Source organism: Giraffa tippelskirchi, chromosome 5 (assembly GCF_054371585.1).
Source record: "Giraffa tippelskirchi isolate mGirTip1 chromosome 5, T2T-mGirTip1v1.2.pri, whole genome shotgun sequence".
NCBI lineage: Eukaryota > Metazoa > Chordata > Mammalia > Artiodactyla > Giraffidae > Giraffa > Giraffa tippelskirchi.
In genome coordinates, this window is record NC_137279.1 from 158,209,124 (window position 1) to 158,220,362 (window position 11,239).

The following is an 11,239-nucleotide window of genomic DNA, read 5'->3' on the forward strand; positions in this document are numbered from 1 at the left end:
CATTAGCCTGCTGCCTTTGGGGCCTAAGGCAGAGTAAGAAATATTAATAGAATACCTAGCCTGTGGCACAGCAGGGAATTCATTCTATGGAAGCAGGCTGACTTGTGATGCCTTTGTCCCATCCTAGGGACTTAGAGGGCAGCAACCCATGGTTCTAGTTCCTCATTCCCTGCTTTGACCCCCGAACTTCAGCCACACTCTCAGGAACAACAAGGGAGACATCAAGGAGCTCTGTCCTCTTGCTCGCTTTGGCAGAACAAATACTGAAATTGGAATTATACATAGAAGAGTAGCATGACTCCTGCCCAAGGATGACACAAGTTCGTGAAGCATTCCGTATTTTTATGAATTTATTTACAAAGCAGAAATAATGTCACAGATGTACAAAACAAACCTATGGTTACCAGGGGGAAAGGCAGTGGGGGAGAGATAAACTGGGAGATTGGATTGACATATACACACTACTATATATATAAAATAGATAACAAATAAGGACCTATTGTATAGCACAGGGAACTCTACTCAATGTTCTAAAATAACTGTATGGGAAAGGAATCTGAAAAAGAATAGATATATGTGTGTGTATAACGGATTCACTTTGGTGTATACCTGAAACTAACACAACACTGTATATACTTCAATAAACTTTTTTAAAAAATAAAAATTAAGAAAATGAAAGTAAAAAAGTGGGTATATGTAAATGTATAACTCATTTGGGGCTTCCCTGGTGGTTCAGTGGTAAAGAATCCACCTGCCAATGAAGGAGACATGGGTTCGATCCTTAGGTCAGGAAGATCCCCTGGAGGAAGAAATGGCAACCCACTCCAGTATTCTTGTCTGGGAAATTCCATAGGCAGAGGAGCCTGGTGGAGCTCTCTGGGACTGCAAAGAGTTGAACAAGACTTAGCTACTAAACAACAACAACATAACTGATTTACTTTGCCGTATACCTAAAATTAATGCAACATTATAAATCACCTATACTCTAATAAAAATTTTAAAACAGAAAAGAAAAAAAGAGCTCTATCCTCTCACTTGTAATTTTATTTTATGATCATTACTTTTCTATGGATGTATCAAGATAGTCTATTCCTGAAATCTAGTTTTCCCCAATTTTCAGGAAAATATATTACCTCAATGGATGAATTTAACATTTAAAAAAATTCAGTTTCTTCCATAATTTCCTCTTAAATCTTTAGGCCAGATTCAAGTCAAGTAAAGCAATGCACCGTCTTAAACGATGGCATCATAGGTTATTTTCAGTTGAATAGATCATAGTAGTTCAGGGCCATGCAAAGAACTCTGAGGTACTTAGCCCTACCAGGATCCATGGATTGAATATGCTGCTACCTGCCTTTGTTGAGGGCTAACACCAAAAGCGGTCACTCAGACTGTGGCCATGCAGCTCTTGCACCAGCTTTCATGAAGACATTGTTCAATAGGTCACCCCATATCTGTCCTGTGAAAAACCACAATGCAAAATTAGCTGACAGTTTGGTGTCAGGAACTACTATGTCTTCTGAAGGACTGAAAAGAGTCTGGCAAATGTAGATATTTACTAGCTTTTACGGATGAATAAATGAGTAGGAGTACATCAGGTTCATGGTGAGAGAAGACAGAGCATGGCTTGTTTCTTAAAATCAGATACTATATGACACATTGCATGTTCTGTTTTGCTTCGGTTGCTGGGAAGCTTAGCTCTAAATTAATGCTTAATGCGATAACTATATTAACCCAGGTTCCAGTCTCAATCATTGGCCCCCTTCCCAGATACTTTATTTTCATCATTCTGTTGTACATGCGTTTTTGTTAGCAGCAGCTTTAGACTGTTGTAAGATGTATAATAAAGTGATATAAGAGGTCTGAAGTAGGATACACTGTGGTTCAAGTTGGCTGATTGTTGGACAAGTCACTTATGTTCTCTATGTCTTAGTTTCCTCATCTATTTTGGGGAATGTTGAGAGGATTAGATAAGCAATGCTTAGGAAGTGCTCAGCAGAGTGCCTGTGACATCAGATAAGTGTTAAAGGTAATAAAAATTAGACAGAACAATACTAATTATAAATACTTAAATAAACACTTTGCATCTTCTGATAAAACCATTTTATCACTTTAATTTATTATCTTGGAATTGTTCCTAATATTAAAAGTGAATATTTAAATAATGCTTATAGTGTGCTAGGCATTTTTGGAGTGCTTTGCATGTTAACTTATGCAAACATATGTTTTTGATGTTCATGATGGAAATGTTTTGATCTTGCAACAACCCTCTGAGGTGGGACTATCATTTTCCCTATTTTTCAGGTGAGACAACTGAAGCACAGAGAAGTCAACATATTTGCTCAGAATCATAAAGATAGTGAGTAGGAAAGCTGAGATTCACCCTCAAGCACTGCAACACTAGAGTGCACTCTGCTTCCAGCCACCATTTATTAAGCACGCACTACATTCCAGGCTCTGTGACAAGGACATTATCTGCAGCATCTTCCAATAGCCGCATGAGGTAGGCCCACTGGAAGTTGCCTTTTGAAAAAAAAATAATAACCCATTGGCTTTAATACAAAGATCAAATCTGAAACCACTTGGAAATGAATAGAATGGTTAAGATTTATACATTATTTCTTCTCTGACCTTGGAAACCCCTCCTTAATAGAATTCATGGTTGAGGAATCCAAGATCTTATGCGAAAAGAGACTGAAATAATAAACAAGGCCACCAAAACCCTTATACATATTCATCTTTACTAAAATTAAACCAGTAGAGACTCTACACTCAATAGACCAGCTGTGGCATTTCCCATGCTCAATTACGAACAACTCAGATGCCTGTTGTGTCTCACAACCTGGCTGTAGGAAAAACATGGCAACAGCAACAAGACTTGCAAAGATTTAAACTTCAGGTTCGCACAATGTAAAAATTTTGGCAGTGTGGAATAATATACAAATGCATATGTGTGGCCTAGAATTTCTCTGAAAGGCAAACTCAATACCTGAAGGTGAAAAAATTTCAAGGAAGAAAACTAGAAATGGTTCACTCTGCTCTGGGATCACTTTTCAAGTCTAGAATCTGTGATATGAATCCAGCTGATCCTAAATGCTCAAGACAAACTACTTTGTTCATATCCACCAACCACAAAAAAGAGGAGTCAACTTCTTTAAGTATAAGCCACTTGAAATGTTTTCAAGACTGCCTTAGAGTTTTGAGCTACCACTCAAAGACAGGGCATCCCTGGTAGCTCAGTCAGTAAAGGATCCACCTGCAGAGCCCTCAGTCAGTAAAGCAGATCCAGGTTCTGTCCCTGGATTGGGAAGATTCCCTGGAGAAGGAAATGGCACCTGACTGCATTAATCTTGCCTGGAAAATTCCATGGACAAAGGAGCCTGGCAGGCTACAGTCTATGGGCTCACAAGGGTTGGACATTACTTAGCAACTAAACCACCACCAATCAAAGACATGAATGATTGAGGCCTTAATGAAACAGCTCAGTTGCTGGTAAAGCCAGGTATTTCAATGTGTCATTACTGTTGCCATTTGGCTTCTACAGGATGCAGGCTCTGAAACAGAATGTAGTGTGTGCATGTGTATTGAGAGCTGGTCCCCTGGTGTCTTCGAAAGCAATCAAATGACTGTGTTTTAAAGTCACTTTGGAATAGTTTTTATATGCTTATACCTTCCACTCTACGCAATTAACTTCAAGTACATTGTTTGGTTTTATTTTCTTTAAATTTAGCGAAGTGGATATTTGCTTATGTACACAAAATTTTGGGAAGGATAAACCATAAAAAGTTTGGGAAGATAAACCACAGAAAAGGAGTTACCTGGGGGAAAGGATGAACTAGCATGGGGGTGGTGCAGGGAGGATGGAGGCAATATTTTTATAGATTTGACTTTAGAAACGTGTATGTTTTGTATAGATATAAAAATTAAATTAAGTAAAAAGCAATTTTTAAAACTCAAATGAATGTAACTTTTGAAGGCTGCTTCTAACACTTCAGAACTGGGAAGCCCTCAGCAAGTTACTTAATAAGCCTCAACTGACTCTTCTCTAAAACTGAAATAATTAAGTGACTATTGGGTTAATATGAAGATTAAATAATTTAGCACATTAATATACTGAACACAGTGCCTAGCATGAAGCAAGTGTCCAAAGTATATTGGTTATTACTTGTAACCCTAAAACTTGGAATAGAATAATGTAGAATCAAGTATCTGTTTATATGAAGGTTCTCCCTGAGATCCTTCTTAATACTGAGATCCTCCAAGATATTTAAACATTTCACTTACAAAAATACAGCTTTTCAGAAATGGGTCTACTACAACCCTGAGAAGGGGAGTGGTGGTCTTTACCAGATCAGCACAGAGCATTCACTGACAGCTGGAACTCTCAGGCAGTGCTAATTTCACCTCACTCCAGGGTTCCCTGTACACAAAGGAATTCCCTACCTCCTTGAGCAGAAAGAAGCTTCTAGAACTCCACATGCAGAAGAGTAGGGCTTTCATTGGTATGGAAACTGAGACCTGCTGTGCCATGGCCCTTTGAGAGAGGAATGCCTCATCTAGCCAGTGTTTCATCTAACATGTTCCTTCTCCATTACACATACATGAGCATCAGTCCTTTGTGAATCTGAGTGTGTCAGTGTGTAGCTGGCAGAAATGTTCCTGAGAGCTGTTTCTACCTTAGGATGTCTAGCAATAGTTAACTACACATCAAAGTGAATTTGAGCCATGTAAAAGTGTCCCACTAAATCCAGAATAAATGAGTTTAGATCCAACTCATACTTTCTTTACCTGGATCCTAAAATTATTATCAGACACCCCAAAACTCCCAGCACAGTGGAGAGTAGTATGAAGGTGTGGGAGAGGAGTTGCCATGTAAAGAAACAATAGCCTTAACCAATGGCAGTTAAATTATTGCGCTTTTGCAAATTTGTAACAAAGGTATGAACATATACACGAATTGTTAGGGATACTCCCAGGGCAGTGTTAGGAATTCTTCAAGGAGGGACCTTGTAGTGGGACCTTGTAGGGCGAGCTTTGTCAGCGTCGTGGTAAATCTGCCTCTGCTTATCAGAAAAGCTCAGTTTTCAGCAGGATTTTCTGGGAAATCTTTTTAAAGAACACAGTCTCATTTCTCAATTTATTAGCTTGTGGGTTGAGGTATTTCCGTGTCCAGTTTTCTAAAAATGAAGAGACTTGAATTTAAAAGCTGAAAACTATGTGTGGTGGCTCATAGGAGGAAGGGGGGTGGCAGCCCCAGCTGTGTCCAGAATAGCTCTGAGGGTGCAACAGCTGAGGCAGGGGGGCAGATCTGAGGAGGGAGGCAGCACCCTAGGGAGTAGATGCACCCCAACCCAGGTGGGGGACCACTAATGACCGGAGTACTTACAAGGTCAAGGATGGCAGAAGGGAAGTTCCTGAAAACCTCTCTTTTCCACCGCCCACCTCCTTCCTGCCCCAACTCTCACTCTTCCATCACGGAGCTATAATTACACTGGACAAGTTGAGCTGGAGAATTTTGGATGTGTTCCCATTATGGCTGCATTGATATCCCCTCTGTTATCATGCCTCAGGCCCCCAGCCAGGAGAAGCACCTGGTAAATTCTATTTTTCACTAAATCCTTAGTATCCTCTGGGAGTGTCAAGACTCATCATTCCAAAGACAGCAGGAATGACGAGTATGATTGCAAATAACTCATCTCAGACTTGGGCCCAGACTTTGCTTTGCATTTTTTATAAATGGCTAAAAGGTTAGCTTAGGTTGGATCAGTTAAAGTCACAGCATTTTAAATTGCACCTAAGATTAAAGGTAGCAGCTTTCAAAACTCTTGATTTCAGAAAATCAGGAAGTGACTAAATGAATTAATTAGAAATTATGAGAATTAATGAAGCTTTCAGAACTGCCCTGTGAGTTCTGTAACAAACTCCTTTTTGTTTGAATTTCAAAAACAGTCACCCAGAACATGGCTGGAAGTTCCTTAGATGCATATCTCTGTAATGAACAGGAGGTTTGAAAACATGCCCTGCTTCTACAGCAGAGTTCATTGCTTTTCAAGATGGAAAGTATTTTAGCTTACAAAAAAATACCCACTACCATTTCCGTCTTTAATTTCTATCTCTCCAACAGAAACACACTTGAAAGAGTCAGTTGGGTGGACTCTCAGTGGCTTTCTGTGGTTGCAGCTCTATTATGGGACAGAAAGGACATTCAGAAAAAAAATTTCATCTGCATTTTCATAAGGAAGAAATGTAACGTGGTCTACACATAGCTGAGACTTTGTGAAGTCTATGTACTGTTGCAAGAATGGATCACTTAATAACTACATTTAGGCAATTGTTTGTACAAGAGTTATTTTCTCTACTAGATTGTAAACTTCACATGGGTGAGGCTAAATTTTTTTTAGTTTTCCTCTATGTCCTTAGACTCTAGTGCAAAGTGGATGCCAAAAATATATATTGAATAAGCACTATCAAGGTCCCAAAGATTGGTTTAAAAAACATAAGTAGCACTCACATTTTTAAAAAGGCAATGATTTTTAAGGAAGAGATACACTAGTTTTTTATAATGTTTCATTTCATAATAATTTCAAACTTACAGGAAAGTTTCGAAAGTTATACAAATACCCCCTGGGTACTTTTCAACTAAATTCTCCCATTTTAACATTAGCCACACTTAATTTTAAATATAAATGTGAGAGTAAGTTGCAGACATGCTGCCCCTTTATCTTTGAATAATTCAATGTGCAATTCCTAAAAACAAGGACATTCTCTTACATAACTACCATACAGTTGTCAAAATCAGGAGGTTAACAGTGAGGCAATATTATTTTCTAAACTATAGACATTATTTGATATTTGCTCATTACCTTAATAATATCCTATACAGTAGTAGAAAAATAATTTTTAAGGAACCAATCAAGGATTTCATATTGCATTTTCCTATCTTTAATCTCTTTCAGTCTGGAATAGTTATTGTCTTTCTTACTCTTTTCATGACCTTGCTATTTTTTTTTTAATAAATTTATTTATTTTAGTTGGGGGCTTACTTTACAATATTGTAGTGGTTTTTGCCATACATTGACATGAATCAGCCATGGGTTTACACATGTTCCCCATCCTGAACCCCTCTCCCACCTCCCTCCCCATCCCATCCCTCTGGGTCATCCCACTGCCCCAGCCCTGAGCATCCATCTCATGCATTGAACCTGGAATGGTGTTCTGCTTCACATATAATAATATATATGTTTCAATGCTATTCTCTCAGAACGTCCCACCCTCACCTTCTCCCTCAGAGTCCATAAGACTATTTATGCATCTATGTCTCTTATTCTATGACCTTGCTATTTTTGAAGAGTATAGACCAATTATTTTGTAGGCTGTCTTTCAATTCAGGTTTATCTGATGTTTCCTCATGATTAAATTCAGATTTTGCATTTTTGACAGGATCACCAGATAAGTGACATTGTGTCTCTTGCAGTGCATCATATCAAGAGACACAGATGTCAGCTAATTCCATTATTGGTGATGCTAACGTTGATCACTTAATATAGAAGATGATGTCAGCCAGGTTTCACCACTATAAAATTACTATTTTCCCCTTTGCAATCCCCCCTTTGTAATTAATAAGTATTCTGTGGGGAGATCCTTTGGGGCCATGTAAATATTTCCAAAGTTTCACTTGCTAGTTTTAGCATCCATTGATAATTGCTTGAATTAGTCATAAATATCATACTTGCCAAACAGTGATTGTCTAACTCCATCATTCATTCATCATTTGTTAGTTGGCATTCTCCTATTAGAAAACTGTTCTCTTTCTCCTCTATTTATCTATTGATGCATTCATTTATATTAGCATGGGCTTGAATTATTGCTTTAGTAGGAGTTATAATATGCAAATATAATTATGTATTTGGTATGCATGTCCTCTCAGATTAGGCTCCCCTGTTCTCTTGATGTGTTCCATTATTTTTGAGCATTATTTTCTCTGTAAGATAACAAGATGTTCCAGGCCCACCTGAACCTTCTCTGCCCAGTTCTGGAATCAGTCATTCTCATAAGAGACCTGCTTCCTTTAAGTGAAGAATGGTCCCAAATTTACTTTTTAAAGAAAGCAAAAACAAAATAGAGGACACACAACTATTCAATAAATGTAATAAATATTTAAAACATACTATGATCTATCCCATTGCCAGTTAAAAGATACATGAAGCTAGACTCATTAAGACAGTGTAATATGGAGTTAGTTAACTGATGGTGTTTTTTGAATATTAGAAATAATCTACTTTAGTTCCTTCCTCTCACAAGTGAAAAAATGCTCTCCATACATTAAAGCCTTAATCATGAAAAGAATGCACTCTGAGGGAGAAGGGGAGGGTGGGACGTTCTGGGAGAATAGCATTGAAACATGTATATTATCATATGTGAAACAGAACACCATTCCAGGTTCAATGCATGAGACAAATGCTCAGGGCTGGGGCAATGGGATGACCCAGAGGGATGGGATGGGGAGGGAGATGGGAGGGGGGTTCAGGATGGGGAACACTTGTAAACCCATGGCTGATTCATGTCAATGTATGGCAAAATCCACTACGATATTGTAAAGTAATTAGCCCCCAACTAAAATAAATAAATTTATTAATAAAAAAAATACATAGAAAACAACAACAACAAAAACAAACAAACAAACAAACAAAAAAGAATGCTGAGTCATTAGAAGAAAATTTAGAAAAGTAGCTTTAGAATAAAGCAGTAGTGTAAGATTTCCTAAATAAGCATGAAGGACATTACAAGTTCATAATTGTTACATCTTTTTGGTAGACTCTTTCTTTTATTATTGATCCTCTTACCACTATTAAATTCTCCCTCTCAAAGTCTACCTTTTATGATATTGATATTTATAAAGCAGCTTGTTTTTGGTTAGCATATTTGCAGTACGTTTTTTATGTTCAGTTATTTTCTATCATTTTGTTGAGGCATTACTCCTGCAAGCAACATACAGCTGGATTTTTGTTTTTAAAATCCAACCTGAAATTTTGTCTTTTAATAAAATTCATTTACAAACAATGTATTATTTTTCCTGATATACTTGAACTTATTTCTGACATTTCATTTGGTCTTTCTGTTAACCACACTTTTTCTTTTTTTGATTTCTTAAATTGGTTATTTGTATCTTTCTAGGAATCTGGTTCGGAGAAGGCAATGGCACCCCACTCCAGTACTCTTGCCTGGAAAATCCCATGGATGGAGGAGCCTGGTAGGCTACAGTCCATGGGGTCGCTAAGAGTCGGACAGGACTGAGCGACTTCACTTTCACTTTTCCCTTTCATGCACTGGAGAAGGAAATGGCAACCCACTCCAGTATTCTTGCCTGGAGAATCCCAGGGATGGCGGAGCCTGGTGGGCTGCCGTCTATGGGGTCGCACAGAGTCGGACACGACTGAAGCGACTTAGCAGCAGCAGTAGCAGCAGCAGGAATCTGGTTAATTCATCTACTTTGTTTAATTCATGGTATAAATTAATTAATAAATTTTATTGCAATCCTTTTAATTTCTGTAGGGTCTATACTTTCATTCCTGATTTTAGCAACATATGTCTTCTCTATCTTTTTCTTGGTCAATACAGCCAAAAGTTTATCAACTTTCATTGATTCTAGCAAATAACTGACTTCTGGTTTCATTCATTTTGCCAACTGTCTGTCAGTTTTTAATTTTATTAATTTATTCTCTGATCTGTATTATTTTCTTCTTTCTACTTACTTTGGGGTTGCTTTGATTTGATTATTGATTTTTAGACTTTTATGGTTTGTAATAAACATTAAAGATAAAACTTTCCCTCCAAGTCCGGTTTGCGTGTGTGCTCGGTCACTTCAGTCATGTCTGACTCTTCGTGACCCAAAGGACTATAACCCACCAGGCTCCTCTGACCATGGGAATCTCCAGGCAAGAATACTGCAGTGGGTTGCCATCCCTTTTCCAGGGGATCTTTCACATCCAGGGATCAAATTCGCATCTCCTGAACTACAGGCGGATTCTTTATTGCTGAGCCGGGGAAGCCCCGGGTCTTGTTTTAGCAGGATCCAAATCATTAAAATGGATTGTGATTTCACTTTTATTTGATTCAGGTTTTTAAAAGTATTTCCTTATGATTTCTTCTTTGATCCAGGGTCATATGGAAATGTCTTATTTAATTTCCTAATATTTGGGAGTTTTTTAGATTTTTTTGTTAATTTCTAACATAATTTTATTGTGGTCAGAAAGCATACTTTGTATGATTTAGATTCTTTTAAATTTATTGATTTTTTTAAATTTATTGATATATTGATTAAAATTAGAGATATCAAAGGAACATTTCATGCAAAGATGGGCACAATAAAGGACAGAAATTGTATGGACCTAACAGAAGCAGAAGATATTAAGAAGAGGTGGCAAGAATACACAAAAGAACCATACAAAAAAGATCTTCATGACCCAGATAACCATGATGGTGTGACCACTCACCTAGAGCCAGACATCCTGAAATGTGAAGTCAAGTGGGCCTTAGGAAGCATCACTACGAACAAAGCTAGTGGAGGTGATGGAATTCCAGTTGAGCTATTTCAAATCTTAAGAGCTGAGGCTGTGAAAGTGCTGCACTCAATATGCCAGCAAATTTGGAAAGCTCAGCAGTGGCCACAGGACTGGAAAAGGTCAGTTTTCATTCCAATCCCAAGGAAAGGCAATGCCAAAGAATGCTCAAACTACCGCACAGTTGCACTCATCTCACACGCTAGCAAAGTAATGCTCAAAATACTCCAAGCCAGGCTTCAACAGTATGTAAACTGTGAACTTCCAGATGTTCAAGCTGGATTTAGAAAAGGCAGAGGAACCAGAGATCAAATTGCCAACATCTTTTGGATCATTGAAAAAGTGAGAGAGTTCCAGAACAACATCTGTTTCTGCTTCATTGACTATGCCAAAGCCTTTGACTGTGTGGATCACAACAAACTGGGAAATTCTTAAACAGATGGGAATACCAGACCACCTGACCTGCATCCTGGGAAATTTGTATAAAGGTCAAGAAGCAACAGTTAGAACTGGACATGGAACAACAGACTGGTTCTAAATTGGGAAAGGAGTAGGTGAAGGCTGTATATTGTCACCCTGCTTATTTAACTTATATGCAGAGTACATCATGTGAAAAGCCAGGATGGATGAAACACAGTCTGGAATCAAGATTGCCAGGAGAAATATCAATAACCTCAGAT

The 11,239-nt window shown here is 38.0% G+C and overlaps 1 non-coding gene across 1 annotated transcript; it reads left to right on the forward strand.

The window, feature by feature from the left end:
- The first annotated feature begins 241 nt into the window (after window positions 1-241).
- Window positions 242-344, forward strand: LOC145508062 (U6 spliceosomal RNA). The gene has a single exon (XR_014055331.1). It is a non-coding gene; the product is annotated as a U6 spliceosomal RNA (small nuclear RNA).
- Window positions 345-11,239: the final 10,895 nt, after the last annotated feature.